Raw genomic sequence first — 17,216 nt, forward strand, 5'->3', positions numbered from 1 at the left:
AGGAGGGAAGGAAGGAAGGAAGGAAGGAACCAGGGAGAGAAAGAAAGGAAGGAAGGAAGGGAGAGAAGGAAGGAAGGAAGGGAGAAGGAAGGAAGGAAGGAAGGAAGGAAGGAAGGAAGAAGGAAAGGAAGCAGGGAGAGAAAGGAAGGGAGGAAGGAAGGAAGGAAGGAAGGAAGGAAGCAGGGAGAGAAAGGAAGGGAGAGAAGGAAGGAAAGGAGGAGGAGAGAAAAGAAGGGAGAGATTGAAAGAAGAAAGAAAGGGAGAGAAAGAAAAAGAAAAAAAAAGAAAAAAGGAAGGGAGATTAAGAATTGAGTAAAGAAAAAAGAAGGAAGAAAGACAAGTAATTAAAAGGGAGATAAAGGAAGGGAGAGAATGGATGAAATAAGGGAGATCATACAAATAAGGGAGGGAGAAAAAGAAAGGAGAGAAAGGGAGGAAGAAAATAAGAAAAGGAGACAATTAAGGGAGCTAAAGATGAGGAAGGGAGGAAAGGGAGAAAAGGGAGATTAAAACTAAGAAAAAAATACCCAAAGGAAACAAGAGAGGGAGAGTAGGAAAGGGAGGAAAGGAAATGGAGGGAGAAGGGAGGAAATGGAGGAAGGGAGGGAAGGGAGAGAAAGGATGAAATAAGGGAGATTAGTAAGTGAAGCGGAATTAAGGGCGACGATGTGTGTCAGGAGGGGACCAGGGAGGAGGAGGAAGAGGAGGAGGAGGAGGAGGAGGAGGAAGAGAAGGGAAAAGTAGGAAGGAAGGGTAAGAGAAAGGGAGGAGGAGGAAGGAAGAAGGGAGAGAAAAGGGAGGGAGAGAGAGAGAGAAAAGGGAGGGAGAGGGAGAGACGGAAGGGAGAGGAAGGGGGAAGGAGAAGAGAGGAAAGGAAGGGAGAGAAAGAGGAGAGAGAGAAAAAGGGAGAGAAAGGGAGATTAAAGAAAGAGAGAGAAGGGAGGAAAAAACGATGATGTAGGGAGGGAGAGGGAGAGAGACGGAAAGGAGAGGAAGGGAAGGAGGAGAGGAAGAAAGGAAGGGAGAGAAAGAGGAGAGAGAGAAAAAGGGAGAGAAAGGGAGATTAAAGAAAGAGAGAGAAGGGAGGAAAAAGGATGATGTAGGGAGGAGGAGGAGGAGGAGGAGGAGGGAAAACTCTCTCCCTTACCTCCCTCCCTTCTCTCCCTTTCCTCCCTCCCTTCTCTCCCTTCCCTTCCTTCTCTCCCTTCCCTCCATCAATTTCCCTTTTTTTCCTCCAATAAGCTTCCTAATTTACCTCCATTTACCTTGATTTCTCTCTCTCTCTCTCTCTCTCTCATTTCACAAAACTAGTTGGATATGAAACTATGGCGAAATTAGCTCTCTCTCTCTCTCTCGGTTGCATAAGAGTAAAATGTTCGTGTTATATTGAAACTGAATTGAGAGAGAGAGAGAGAGAGAGAGAGAGAGAGAGAGAGTTTCTGGTTTGATATTAGTAACACTCTCTCTCTCTTTCTGTGTGTGTGTGTGTGTGTGTTTATCTCAATTTTCAGGTAAATGAAAGAAAATTGATTGATTATGTTACCTGGTTGAAAGGGAAGGGAAGGGAAGGGATGAGAAGGGAAGGGAAGGGAAGGGAAGGGAATGGAATGGAAGGGAAAAGAAAGGAAGGGATGGGAAGGGGAGGGATGAGAAGGAAAGGGAAGGGAAGGGAAGGGATGGGAAGGGAAGGGAAGGGAATGGAATGGAAGGGAAAGGAAAGGAAGGGAAGGGAAGGGAAGGGAAGGGAAGGAAAGGATGGAAAGGAAGGATGGATGGGAAGGAAGGAAGGAAGGGAAGGAAGGAAGGAAGGAATGGAATAAGGAAAGGAAGGAAGGAAAGGAAGGGAAGGTAAGGAAAGGATGGAAAGGGAAGGATGGATGGAAGGAAGGAAGAAGAACATAAGAACATAAGAGTATTGGCACTCACCACGTGACTGCTCAGCCTGTTCCACTCATCCACCGCTCTGTTAGTATTGGCACTCACCACATGACTGCTAAGCCTGTTCCACTCATCCACCACTCTGTTAGTATTGGCACTCACCACATGACTTTAGTATTGGCACTCACCACATGACTGCTAAGCCTGTTCCACTCATCCACCACTCTGTTAGTATTGGCACTCACCACATGACTGCTAAGCCTGTTCCACTCATCCACCACTCTGTTAGTAAACCAATTTTTGCCTATGTCCCTGTTGAATCTGAATTTGTCCAATTTTAAACCCATTACTTCGTGTCCTACCCGGTTCTCTTACCAACAAAACCTTATGAATGTCTCCCTTATTAAAGCCCTTCATCCATTTATAAACCTCGATCATGTCTCCACGCAGCCTTCGCCTTTCTAGAGAATGCAAGTTTAACTGTTTGAGTCTTTCCTCGTATGGCAAGTTTCTCAACCCCTGAATCATCTTAGTCATCCTCCTCTGCACCGATTCTAACATTTTGATATCCATTCTATAGTAGGGTGACCAGAACTGAACCGCATAGTCAAGATGAGGTCTAACTAATGCTAAATATAGTTTGAGGAAGACTTCGGGGCTTCTGTTGCTTACGCTCCTTGAAATAAATCCCAGTACCCTATTAGCTCGATTTCTAGGAAGGTGGGAAGAAAGGAAAGGAAGGAAAGGAAGGAAGGTAGGAAGGAAGGTGGGGAAGGGAAGGAGGGGAAGGGAAGAAGGAAGGATGGGAAGGGAAGGATGGAAGGAAGGGAAGGGAAGGGAAGGAAGGAAGGAAGGAAGGGAAGGGAAGGAAGGATTGAAGGAAGGGAAGGGAAGGAAAGGGAAGGGAAGGAAAAAGAAAGAGAAAATGAGAGAGAGAGAGAGAGAGAGAGAGAGAGAGAGAGAGAGAGAGAGAGAGAGAGAGAGAGAGAGAGAGAGAGAGAGAGAGAGAGAGAGAGAGAGAGAGAGAGAGAGAGAGAGAGAGAGAGAGAGAGAGAGAGAGAGAGAGAGATACCGGTCTAATTCTCTCTAATAATTATCTCCTCTTCCTCCATTGTTATGTCTACGGAAGGAGGAGGAGGAGGAGGAGGAGGAGGATTAGGAGGAGGAGGAGGAGGAGGAGGACAAGTGCTTGGGAGGAAAGATTGAAAGGGAGGAGAAAGTTGAATCTCTCTCTCTCTCTCTCTGATTGACATAGAAGTAAAAAGAAGAAGAAGAAGAAGAAGAAGAAGAAGAAGAAGAAGAGGAGGAAAAAGATGAAGAAGAAGAAGAAAAAGAAGATAAGAAGAAGAAAAAGAAGAAGATGAAGAAGAGGAGGAAGAAGAAGAAGAAGAAGAAGATGAAGAAGAGGAGGAAGAAGAGGAGGAAGAAGAAGAAGAAGAAGAAGAAGAAGAAGAAGAAGAAGAAGAAAAAGAAAAAAAGAAATAACGGAAATAAAAAGAAAGAAAAAGAAAAAAAGAAATGAAAAAAATCAAAGCCTCCAATCTCTCTCTCTCTCTCTCTCTCTCTCTCTCTCTCTCTCTCTCTCATACCCCAAAAAAGTAGGCGAAAGGGAAGAAGAAGGAGGAGGATGAAGAGGAGGAGGAGGAGGAGGAGGAGGAGGGTCAAATCCTCTTCAGATGACCCTAACACCTTGAAAGACAGGTATTAAAGGAGGAGGAGGAGGAAGAAGAGGAGGAGGAGGAGGAGGAGGAAGAGGAGGAGGAGGAGGAGGAGGAGGAGGAAGAATTTATTAGCTTATATTGCAAGTTGAATGGAGGAAAAAGAGGAGGGAAGGGAAGGAAGGAAGGAAGGAAGGAAGGGAAGGAAGGAAGGAAGGGAAGGGAAGGAAGGAAGGGGAAGGAAGGAAGGAAGGGAAGGAAGGAAGGAAGGAAGGAAGGAAGGAAGGATGGGAAGGGAAGGAAGGAAGAGAAGGAAGAGATGGAAGGAAGGGAAGGAAGGAAGGAAGGAAGGAAGGAAGGGAAGGAAAGGAAGGGATAAGGAAGGAAGGGGAAGGAAGGAAGGGAAGGAAGGAAGGAAGGAAGGAAGGGAAGGGAAGGAAAGGAAAGGGAAGGGAAGGGAAGGGATGGGCAGGGAAGGGAAGGGAAGGGAAGAAGAAGGACTAGGAAAAGAAGAAGAAGAAGAAGAAGAAGAAGAAGAAGAAGAAGAAGAAAATAAATAATGATAATAATAATAATAATAATAATAATAATAATAATAATAATAATAATAATAATAATAATAATTGAAAAGAAGAGGCAGAAGAAGAAGAAGAAGAAGAAGAAGAAGAAAAGAAGAAAAAGAAGAAAACTTAAAAACCAGCTCGATAAAACGGATCTTGAGAGAGAGAGAGAGAGAGAGAGAGAGAGAGAGAGAGAGAGAGAGAGAGAGAGAGAGAGAGAGAGAGAGAGTCACGCTCCCGTTGAGTTATTTCGAAAAAGATAGAGAAAAAAAAATCAAAGACGACCATTTATGACGAGGAGGAGGAGGAGGAGGAGGAGGAGGAGGAGGAGGAGGAGGGAGAGAGAGGGACAAGGAACTGGAAAAGTGAGATAGCAAAAAAGAGAGGGGAGAGAAAATGGGGGTGAGGGGAGAAGAAGGAATGAGGAGGAGGAGGAGGAGGAGGAGAAGATGATGACGAAGGAGGGGAGGAGGAGGAGAAGAAAGAAGACGAAGAAGAAGGAGTGAAGGAGGAGGAAAAGGGTAGGAAGAAGAAGAAGAAGGGTAGGAGGAGGAGAGAGGAGGAGGAGGAGGAGGAGGAGGAGGGGAAGATGATGAAGAAGGAGGGGAGGAGGAGGAGAAGAAAGAAGACGAAGAAGAAGGAGTGAAGGAGGAGGAAAAGGGTAGGAAGTAGAAGAAGGGTAGGGGAGGAGGAGAGGAGGAGGAGGAGGAGGAGGGGAAGATGATGACGAAGGAGGGGAGGAGGAGGAGAAGAAAGAAGACGAAGAAGAAGGAGTCAAGGAGGAGGAAAAGGGTAGGAAGAAGAAGAAGGGTAGGAGGAGGAGAGGAGGAGGAGGAGGAGGAGGAGGGGAAGATGATGACGAAGGAGGGGAGGAGGAGGAGAAGAAAGAAGACGAAGAAGAAGGAGTCAAGGAGGAGGAAAAGGGTAGGAAGAAGAAGAAGGGTAGGAGAGGAGGAGGAGGAGGAGGAGGAGGAGGAAGAAACGGAGGAAAATAGAGTTAAGGACGAGATAAACAAAGAAAAATATAGATAAATAGAAATACAAAAAACAGCAGATTAACAGAAGTGATGAAAACCGCGAGAATCAGATTAAAAATGACGCGTGATGAAGAGGAGGAGAGGAGGAGGAGGAGGAGGAAGAAACGGAGGAAAATAGAGTTAAGGACGAGATAAATAAAGGAAAATATGGATAAATAGAAATACAAAATACAGCAGATTAACAGAAGTGATGAAAACCGCGAGAAACAGCTTAAAAATGACGCGTGATGAAGAGAAGGAGAGGAGGAGGAGGAGGAGGACGAGGAGGAAAGAGGGGAGAGAAGCGAGTAGAGGAGAAAGAAACGGAGGAAAATGGAGTTAAGGGCGAGATAAACAAAGAAAAATATTGATAAATAGAAATACAAAATACAGCAGATTAACAGAAGCGTTGACATGGCAGACGCGTGATGAAGAGGAGGAGGAGGAGGAGGAGGAGGAGGAGGAAGAAACGGAGGAAAATGGAGTTAAGGACGAGATAAATAAAGAAAAATATTGATAAATAGAAATACAAAATACAGCAGATTAACAGAAGTGATGAAAACCGCGAGAAACAGCTTAAAAATGACGCGTGATGAAGAGGAGGAGAGGAGGAGGACGAGGAGGAAAGAGGGGAGAGAAGCGAGTGAAGGAGAAAGAAACGGAGGAAAATAGAGTTAAGGACGAGATAAATAAAGAAAAATATTGATAAATAGAAATACAAAATACAGCAGATTAACAGAAGTGATGAAAACCGCGAGAATCAGCTTAAAAATGACGCGTGATGAAAAGGAGGAGAGGAGGAGGAGGAGGAGGACGAGGAGGAAAGAGGGGAGAGAAGCGAGTAAAGTAGAAAGAAACGGAGGAAAATAGAGTTAAGGACGAGATAAATAAAGAAAAATATTGATAAATAGAAATACAAAATACAGCAAATTAACAGAAGCGTTGACATGGCAGACGCGTGATGAAGAGGAGGAGGAGGAGGAGGAGGAGGAGGAGGAGGAAGAAACGGAGGAAAACGGAGGAAAATGGACGAGATAAATAAAGAAAAATATTGATAAATAGAAATACAAAATACAGCAGATTAACAGAAGTGATGAAAACCGCGAGAAACAGCTTAAAAATGACGCGTGATGAACAGAAGCTTCGAACGCTGGTCTCGAGTCCTCGTGTGGGTTGACGCTCACGGGGGGTCACAACACACACCAGGGGCATAATTTAAGGGTATGCTAGGGACCCATACCCCAAAATGTCTCTTAATATTGGCGTTATAATTGTTCTAAAATGGCGATATACCCCACATACCCGTGACGCCCTCTGACCCGCCCATCATCACATCAGTATCAAAGGTCAACAGGACTCGGGCTGTGCGACCAGACCATTGACCTAACACGGGTCATCATCAATACAAGAGGCCTATACCCGTGTTATGCCCCTGTACAGATACCCCGCGCATCATCAATTAAGAGACTAGAGGTCCAATCCTTACCCCCTAACAAAGGTCTACGGTCTTATTTCCCTCCTCCTCTTTATCCCACGCCGCCCACACTCTCCTCTTATCTCCCACTCACCTTCCTCTCGGTCCCCGCTGCACGCCATCACGCAACACTCAATAGCAACACAAATATTAACGAAAAACATAAACGACATTTTTGTAAACACTCAACCAATTCTCGTTTTCCTTGACAGAGACCGCGGAGACAAATAAATTAACCAATATATAGTTTTTTTTTCTTAATTAAGCTCATAGATATAAATATAACACTTGTATGTATATTTTTTAAGGGTTTTATAATGTAGCCAAAACTAAAAACTAGATATTTCATTTTGTAGAGACCGCGGGAGTAATGTAGGCGTAATATTTTGTTGGCTTTTAATTTAATCAGATGTAATTAAGACTTGTATAAAAGCTTTTAGGGTTTATTGTAATATTTAAAACCAGGGAAGAGAGATTATATAATTACTTCTGGGTCCTGTAATTAATGGCGATATCTGAAATGGATGACTCGTATAATATCGTAGCCTAAATAGACGATGGATTGCCTTATTATTCACGTGTTTATTTATTTATTCATTTATTTATCTGTCTATTTATCTATTTATTCATTTTTCATTTTTGATCATTCACTCTTGCCAGACGTACGACAACTTCTTCAATAAAACTGCAATTAAGACCTTTACACCAATTAATACGATGATTTAACCATTAGAAAACAGATTACATAAAATTAAATTACTTTCTATACCCAATTAATGCACTAAAATTGAGTAATTAAGGAGAAAATGACAAAATTGGGTTTACTGCTGTCAAATGTACGATAACCTCTTTACTAAAACTGTAATTAAGACATTTGCACCAATTAATATGATGATTTAACCCTTAGAAAACACATTATATAAAATTATCTTACTTTCTATACCTAATTAATGCTCTAAAAAGGAGTAATTAAGGAGAGTAGGACATATATTGGGTTTACTGCTGCCAGACGTACGATAAACTCTTTAATAAAACTGCAATTAAGACCTTTACACTAATTAATACGATGATTTAACCCTTAGAAAATACATTACATAAAATTACATTACTTTCTATACCCAATTAATGCACTAAAATTGAGTAATTAAGGAGAAAATGACATAATTGGGTTTACTGCCTTCAAATGTACGATAACCTCTTTAATAAAACTGCAATTAAGACCTTTACACTAATTAATATGATGATTTAACCCTAATAAAACATATTACACAAAATTATATTACTTTATATACCTAATTAAGGCTCTAAAAAGGTATAATTAAGGAGAAAATGACATAATTGGGTTTACTGCTGCCAGACGTACGATAAACTCTTTAATAAAACTGCAATTAAGACCTGTACACCAATTAATACGATGATTTAACCCTTAAAAAACATATTCTATTAAATTAAATTACTTTACATGGCTAATTAATGCTCTAAAAAGGTATAATTAAGAACAAAATGACATAATTGGGTTTACTGCTCAAAGATGTACGAGTTACCCTTAAAAATTGTAAATAAGCCCTTATATATACATTAATAAGACAATTTTACCCTTCTATAATTCCTAATAACACTCCAAATTACTTTCTATCCTTGATTAAAGCTCTAAAATGGAGTAATTAAGGAGAAAATGACATATTGGGTTTGTTAAGTACGACAATTAAAACACTTGCACCCATTTATAGGACAATTACACCCTTTTAGAATATATTAACTATTTGAAATTACTTTTTATCCCTAATTAAGCCTCTAAAAATGAGTAATTAAGGAGATAAAGAAATAAAGGGTTTGTTATGATCCGTACGATAACCGCAACACGTGGAGCTGTCATGGCGCCGTCAGTCCCTCCTCGGGTGAATTTATTTTATACTTTTTCCTTTTTCTCCCGCTTAATGGCCTCCCTCAGCAGTGCCATGCCACCTGCTGATACCCAGGTCCTTCTGCTTTAATTAGAGTACCAGGTGAGCGCGTAATGACAGGTAAATAAGGTAATAATGACGAATATATGTGGACCTGTCATGGCGCCGTCAGTCCCTCCTCGGGTGAATTTATTTTATATTTTTTCCTTTTTCTCCCGCTTAATGGCCTCCCTCAGCAGTGCCACGCCTCCTGCTGATACCCTGGTCCTTCTGCTTTAATTAGAGTGCCAGGTGAGCTCGTAATGACAGGTAAATAAGGTAATAATGACGAATATATGTGGACCTGTCATGGCGCCTCCAGTCCGTCTTCGGGTGAATTTATTTTATATTTTTTCCTTTTTCTCCCCCTTAATGGCCTCCCTCAGCAGTGCCACGCCGCCTGCTTATACCCAGGTCCTTCTGCTTTAATTAGAGTAGCAGGTGACCACGTAATGACAGGTAAATAAGGTAATAATGACGAATATATGTGGACCTGTCATGGGGCCGTCAGTCCCTCCTCGGGTGAATTTATTTTATACTTTTTCCTTTTTCTCCCCCTTAATGGCCTCCCTCAGCAGTGCCACGCCGCCTGCTTATACCCAGGTCCTTCTGCTTTAATTAGAGTAACAAGCGAGCTCCTAATGACAGGTAAATAAGGTAATAATGATGGTTGATTATGAGCTTCGGGTAATTTTTCAGCTAAGTGATTTCGTTTTTTTATTGTAATTTTTATCGTTATTTTTGTCATTGTTGTTATTGAAGGTGTTTTGGGTGTGTTTATCATCTATTATTACTTGTGGAGGTTATTGCAGTGGATGACCTTTGACCTCTAATGACCCAGGCTGTCGTACTTAACAAACGCACTTTTTCCTTTTTTTTTCCTTAATCATACCTTTTAGAGACTTAATGAAGGTTGGAAAGTAATTATTCCAGAAGGGTTTAATTATCGCTGAAAGGCCTTAACACTTGCAAAAGTTTTAATTATCATACTTAACAATGGCGGCTCGTCTTAGAAAATGATGGAGACCTTATCTGACCTTGTCCAATCAACATTAATTTGTCTCATCTCCTTAGGTGGTACATTAAAGACCTTTGACCTATAGTGACCCGGGCTGGATGTGAGCTGGGTCTTAATTATCTCTCTGTATATAAGCTTGTAGGATTTATTATATTTAAAACCAACAAACGAGAGATTATATTACTTTTGTGTCCTAATAAAAGCTTGTAGGATTTATTATAATATTTAAAACCAACAAACGAGAGATTATATTACTTTTGTGTGTCTATAAAAACAGGATTTATATTATATATTTAAAAACCAACTAGATTATATTACTTTTGTGTCCTAATAAAAGCTTGTAGGATTTATTATAATATTTAAAACCAACAAACGAGAGATTATATTACTTTTGTGTCCTAATAAAAGCTTGTAGGATTTATTATAATATTTAAAACCAACAAACGAGAGATTATATTACTTTTGGGTCCTAATAAAAGCTTGTAGGATTTATTATTATATTTAAAACCAACAAACGAGAGATTATATTACTTTTGTGTCTGTATATAAGCTTGTAGGATTTATTATTATATTTAAAACCAACAAATGAGAGATTATATTACTTTTGTGTCTGTATATAAGCTTGTAGGATTTATTATTATATTTAAAACCAACAAACGAGAGATTATATTACTTTCGGGTCCTGATATTGTATGGGCGAAATGAAATGGATGCTCGGTCATTGCTTTTTATTTTTTGTGTTCTGTCCGTAGCTGTGCCGGGCTGTCCTGAGGGGCCTGACAATGTTGAGGAGAGGGTAGCCACTCCTTGCAGACCTCATACCTAGCGACTACATGGATTTTTTTTTGGTTCCTGAATGCAGTGCAGTAACAAATGTCTTCCGGAAATTAGCAGAGGGAGTCATTTGTCTCCTGTAAGTGGTCAAGGAGAGCAGAGACCCTTGTTAGGTAGGTTACATTAGGTTAAGTTGGGTCAGATTTGTTTTCATTTATTGGGCATGCTCAAATATGCAGTGTGGGATGGGTCAAACAGTCACTATAGGTCTTGACTCAGAAAACTCATCTATGCTTCCTTACTAATGAGACTTTCCATACAGCGAAGTGAGGTCATTCTGTGTTGATTTATACCATACGTCACTGGCTGTCATGTGTTTGAAGATACCCTAAACTTAACCTAACAAAACCCCAAACAGTCACTATAGGTCTTGACTCAGAAAACTCATCTATGCTTCCTTACTAATGAGACTTTCCATACAGCAAAGTGAGGTCATTCTGTGTTGATGTATACCATACGTCACTGGCTGTCATGTGTTTGAAGATACCCTAAACTTAACCTAACCTAACAAAACCCCAAACAGTCACTATAGGTCTTGACTCAGAAAAATCATCTATGCTTCCTTACTAATGAGACTTTCCATACAGCAAAGTGAGGTCATTCTGTGTTGATTTATACCATAAGGTGCTGGCTGTCATGTGTTTGAAGATACCCTAAACTTAACCTAACCTAACCTAACAAAACCCCAAACAGTCACTATAGGTCTTGACCCAGAAAATTCATCTATGCTTCCTTACTAATGAGACTTTCTATACAACACAGTGAGGTCATTCTGTGTTGATTTATACCATAAGGTGCTGGCTGTCATGTGTTTGAAGATACTCTAAACTTAACTTAACCTAACCTAACAAAACCCCAAACAGTCACTATAGGTCTTGACTCAGAAAACTCATCTATGGTTCCTTACTAATGAGACTTTCCATACAGCGAAGTGAGGTCATTCTGTGTTGATTTATACCATAAGGTGCTGGCTATCATGTGTTTGAAGATACCCTAAACTTAACCTAACCTAACCTAACAAAACCCCAAACAGTCACTACAGGTCTTGACTCAGAAAATTCATCTATGCTTTCTTACTAATGAGACTTTCTATACAACAAAGTGAGGTCATTCTGTGTTGATTTATACCATAAGGTGCTGGCTATCATGTGTTTGAAGATACCCTAAACTTAACCTAACCTAACCTAACAAAACCCTAAACAGTCACTATAGGTCTTGACTCAGAAAATTCATCTATGCTTCCTTACTAATGAGACTTTCTATACAACAAAGTGAGGTCATTCTGTGTTGATTTATACCATAAGGTGCTGGCTATCATGTGTTTGAAGATACCCTAAACTTAACCTAACAAAACCCCAAACAGTCACTATAGGTCTTGACTCAGAAAACTCATCCATGCTTTCTTACTAATGAGACTTTCTATACAACAAAGTGAGGTCATTCTGTGTTGATTTATACCATAAGGTGCTGGCTATCATGTGTTTGAAGATACTCTAAACTTAACCTAACCTAACAAAGCCCCAAACAGTCACTATAGGCCTTGACTCAGAAAATTCATCTATGCTTCCTTAATAATGAGACTTTCTATACAACAAAGTGAGGTCATTCTGTGTTGATTTATGCCATAAGGTGCTGGCTATCATGTGTTTGAAGATACTCTAAACTTAACCTAACCTAACAAAACCCCAAACAGTCACTATAGGTCTTGACTCAGAAAATTCATCTATGCTTCCTTACTAATGAGACTTTCCATACAACAAAGTGAGGTCATTCTGTGTTGATTTATACCATAAGGTGCTGGCTGTCATGTGTTTGAAGATATCCTAAACTTAACCTAACTTAACCTAACAAAGCCCCAAACAGTCACTATAGGTCTTGACTCAGAAAATTCATCTATGCTTCCTTACTAATGAGACTTTCTATACAACAAAGTGAGGTCATTCTGTGTTGATTTATGCCATAAGGTTCTGGCTATCATGTGTTTGAAGATACCCTAAACTTAACCTAACCTAACCTAACAAAACCCCAAACAGTCACTATAGGTCTTGACTCAGAAAATTCATCTATGTTTCCTTAAGAATGAGACTTTCTATACAACAAAGTGAGGTCATTCTGTGTTGATTTATACCATAAGGTGCTGGCTATCATGTTTTTGAAGATACCCTAAACTTAACCTAACAAAACCCCAAACAGTCACTATAGGTCTTGACTCAGAAAATTCATCTATGCTTCCTTACTAATGAGACTTTCTATACAACAAAGTGAGGTCATTCTGTGTTGATTTATGCCATAAGGTGCTGGCTGTCATGTGTTTGAAGATACCCTAAACTTAACCTAACCTAACCTAACAAAGCCCCAAACAGTCACTATAGGTCTTGACTCAGAAAACTCATCCATGCTTTCTTACTAATGAGGCTTTCTATACAACAAAGTGAGGTCATTCTGTGTTGATTTATACCATAAGGTGCTGGCTATTATGTGTTTGAAGATATCCTAAACTTAACCTAACAAAACCCCAAACAGTCACTATAGGTCTTGACTCAGAAAATTCATCTATGCTTCCTTACTAATGAGACTTTCTATACAACAAAGTGAGGTCATTCTGTGTTGATTTATACCATAAGGTGCTGGCTATCATGTGTTTGAAGATACCCTAAACTTAACCTAACAAAACCCCAAACAGTCACTATTGGTCTTGACTCAGAAAATTCATCTATGCTTTCTTACTAATGAGGCTTTCTATACAACAAAGTGAGGTCATTCTGTGTTGATTTATGCCATAAGGTGCTGGCTATCATGTGTTTGAAGATACCCTAAACTTAACCTAACCTAACCTAACAAAGCCCCAAACAGTCACTATAGGTCTTGACTCAGAAAACTCATCCATGCTTTCTTACTAATGAGACTTTCCATACAACAAAGTGAGGTCATTCTTTGTTGATTTATACCATAAGGTGCTGGCTATCATGTATTTGAAGATACCCTAAACCTAACCTAACCTAACAAAGCCCCAAACAGTCACTATAGGTCTTGACTCAGAAAATTCATCTATGCTTCCTTACTAATGAGACTTTCTATACAACAAAGTGAGGTCATTCTGTGTTGATTTATACCATAAGGTGCTGGCTGTCATGTGTTTGAAGATACCCTAAACCTAACCTAACCTAACCTAACCTAACAAAGCCCCAAACAGTCACTATAGGTCTTGACTCAGAAAATTCATATATCCTTCCTTACTAATGAGACTTTCTATACAACAAAGTGAGGTCATTCTGTGTTGATTTATGCCATAAGGTTCTGGCTATCATGTGTTTGAAGATACTCTAAACTTAACCTAACCTAACAAAACCCCAAACAGTCACTATAGGTCTTGACTCAGAAAACTCATCCATGCTTCCTTACTAATGAGGCTTTCTATACACCAAAGTGAGGTCATTCTGTGTTGATTTATACCATAAGGTGTTGGCTATCATGTGTTTGAAGATACCCTAAACTTAACCTAACCTAACCTAACAAAACCCCAAACAGTCACTATAGGTCTTGACCCAGAAAATTCATCTATGCTTCCTTACTAATGAGACTTTCTATACACCAAAGTGAGGTCATTCTTTGTTGATTTATGCCATAAGGTGCTGGCTATCATGTGTTTGAAGATACCCTAAACTTAACCTAACAAAACCCCAAACAGTCACTATAGGTCTTGACTCAGAAAATTCATCCATGCTTCCTTACTAATGAGACTTTCTATACAACAAAGTGAGGTCATTCTGTGTTGATTTATACCATAAGGTGCTGGCTGTCATGTGTTTGAAGATACCCTAAACTTAACCTAACCTAACCTAACAAAACCCCAAACAGTCACTATAGGTCTTGACTCAGAAAATTCATCCATGCTTCCTTACTAATGAGACTTTCCATACAACAAAGTGAGGTCATTCTGTGTTGATTTATACCATAAGGTGCTGGCTGTCATGTGTTTGAAGATACTCTAAACTTAACTTAACCTAACAAAACCCCAAACAGTCACTATAGGTCTTGACTCAGAAAATTCATCTATGCTTCCTTACTAATGAGACTTTCTATACAACAAAGTGAGGTCATTCTGTGTTGATTTATGCCATAAGGTGCTGGCTATCATGTGTTTGAAGATACCCTAAACCTAACCTAACCTAACAAAACCCCAAACAGTCACTATAGGTCTTGACTCAGAAAACTCATCCATGCTTTCTTACTAATGAGGCTTTCTATACAACAAAGTGAGGTCATTCTTTGTTGATTTATGCCATAAGGTGCTGGCTATCATGTGTTTTAAGATACCCTAAACTTAACCTAACCTAACAAAACCCCAAACAGTCACTATAGGTCTTGACTCAGAAAACTCATCCATGCTTCCTTACTAATGAGACTTTCTATACACCAAAGTGAGGTCATTCTGTGTTGATTTATACCATAAGGTGCTGGCTATCATGTGTTTTAAGATACCCTAAACCTAACCTAACCTAACCTAACAAAACCCCAAACAGTCACTATAGGTCTTGACTCAGAAAATTCATCCATGCTTCCTTACTAATGAGGCTTTCTATACAACAAAGTGAGGTCATTCTGTGTTGATTTATGCCATAAGGTGCTGGACCCTGCGTTATTTTAAAAATGTGTAAATTAAACATTTATTTGGATTTTTGGACCACGTGTTATTTAAAAAATGTGTAAATTAAACATTCATTTGGATTTTGGACCCTGCGTTATTTAAAAAATGTGTAAATTAAACATTTATTTGGATTTTTGGACCATGTGTTATTTAAAAAATGCATAAATTAAACATTTATTTGGATTTTGGACCCTGCGTTATTTAAAAAATGTGTGAATTAAACATTCATTTGGATTTTGGACCCTGCGTTATTTAAAAAATGTGTAAATCAAACATTCATTTGGATTTTTGGACCACGTGTTATTCAAAAAATGTGTAAATTAAACATTTATTTGGATTTTGGACCCTGCGTTATTTAAAAAATGCATAAATTATACATTTATTTGGATTTTGGACCCTGCGTTATTTAAAAAATGTGTGAATTAAACATTCATTTGGATTTTGGACCCTGCGTTATTTAAAAAATGTGTAAATTAAACATTCATTTGGATTTTGGACCCTGCGTTATTTAAAAAATGTGTAAATTAAACATTCATTTGGATTTTGGACCCTGCGTTATTTAAAAAATGTGTAAATTAAACATTCATTTGGATTTTGGACCACGCGTTATTTAAAAAATGTGTAAATTAAACATTCATTTGGATTTTGGACCCTGCGTTATTTAAAAAATGTGTAAATTAAACATTCATTTGGATTTTGGACCCTGCGTTATTTAAAAAATGTGTAAATTAAACATTCATTTGGATTTTGGACCCTGCGTTATTTAAAAAATGTGTAAATTAAACATTCATTTGGATTTTGGACCCTGCGTTATTTAAAAAATGTGTAAATTAAACATTCATTTGGATTTTGGACCACGTGTTATTTAAAAAATGCGTAAATTAAACATTCATTTGGATTTTGGACCCTGCGTTATTAAAAAAATGTTTAAATTAAACATTCATTTGGATTTTGGACCTATTATTAAAAAACGTGTAAATTAAACATTCATTGGGATTTTGGACCCCGCGTTATTTAAAAAATGTGTAAATTAAACATTCATTGGGATTTTGAACCCTGCGTTATTTAAAAAATGTGTAAATTAAACATTCATTGGGATTTTGGACCACGCATTATTTAAAAAATGTGTACATTAAACATTCATTTGGATATTGGACCCTGCGTTATTTAAAAAATGTGTAAATTAAACATTCATTGGGATTTTGAACCCTGCGTTATTTAAAAAATGTGTAAATTAAACATTCATTGGGATTTTGGACCACGCATTATTTAAAAAATGTGTAAATTAAACATTCATTTGGATATTGGACCCTGCGTTATTTAAAAAATGTGTAAATTAAACATTCATTTGGATTTTGGACCACGCGTTATTTAAAAAATGTGTAAATTAAACATTCATTTGGATTTTGGACCACGCGTTATTTAAAAAATGTGTAAATTAAACATTCATTTGGATTTTGGACCCTGCGTTATTTAAAAAATGTGTAAATTAAACATTTATTTGGATTTTGGACCCTGCGTTATTTAAAAAATGCGTAAATTAAACATTCATTTGGATATTGGACCATGCGTTATTTAAAAAAATGTGTAAATTAAACATTCATTTGGATATTGGACCATGCGTTATTTAAAAAATGCGTAAATTAAACATTCATTGGGATTTTGGACCACGCGTTATTTAAAAAATGCGTAAATTGAGTTACCTGTATACTGTTGATTTAGTATGTTCCAAAGTAGTAGAGATTATCATATTTTCTGTTTCCTCTTCTTAATCTTCTCTCTCCATGTCTCTCTTCCCTTCCTCCTCCTTCTCTCCCTCTCTCCCTCCCTCTTCCCTCCATCATATTTATCCCGAATTAAAGTTTAGAAAAGTTACCCTGCGTCTCATGTGTGTGTATTTGAGAGATGATTTGCGAGTTTTATTTCATAGTTTTCTCTACTGTTGAATTACCGTGTTACAAAGTATTCTAGATATTTGCTGGTGGATAGGAAGCATTTTTCCGAACAAGAGTTTTTAAAAGTTACTCTATCTTAATGTGTGTGTGTGTGTATTTGAGAGATGATTTGCGAGTTTTATTTCATAGTTTTCTCTACTGTTGATTTACCGTGTTACAAAGCATTTTAGATATTTGTTGGTGGATAGGAAGCATTTTTCCGAACAAGAGTTTTTAAAAGTTAGTCTATCTT

At 38.5% G+C, this 17,216-nt stretch overlaps 1 long non-coding RNA gene across 2 annotated transcripts; it reads left to right on the forward strand.

Moving 5' to 3' along the window:
• Nucleotides 1–8,443: 8,443 nt before the first annotated feature.
• On the forward strand, nt 8,444–14,093 carry LOC126987226 (uncharacterized). 2 transcript variants are annotated; one of them, XR_007740441.1, is made up of 6 exons: nt 8,456–8,592; nt 8,782–8,970; nt 10,300–10,748; nt 11,594–11,817; nt 12,648–12,675; nt 14,011–14,093. It is a non-coding gene; the product is annotated as an uncharacterized LOC126987226 (long non-coding RNA). The 2 variants fall into 2 exon arrangements; XR_007740442.1 differs by lacking the exon at nt 8,782–8,970 and having other exon boundaries at nt 8,444–8,592.
• Nucleotides 14,094–17,216: the final 3,123 nt, after the last annotated feature.

Source organism: Eriocheir sinensis, chromosome 64 (genome assembly GCF_024679095.1).
Source record: "Eriocheir sinensis breed Jianghai 21 chromosome 64, ASM2467909v1, whole genome shotgun sequence".
Lineage (NCBI taxonomy): Eukaryota > Metazoa > Arthropoda > Malacostraca > Decapoda > Varunidae > Eriocheir > Eriocheir sinensis.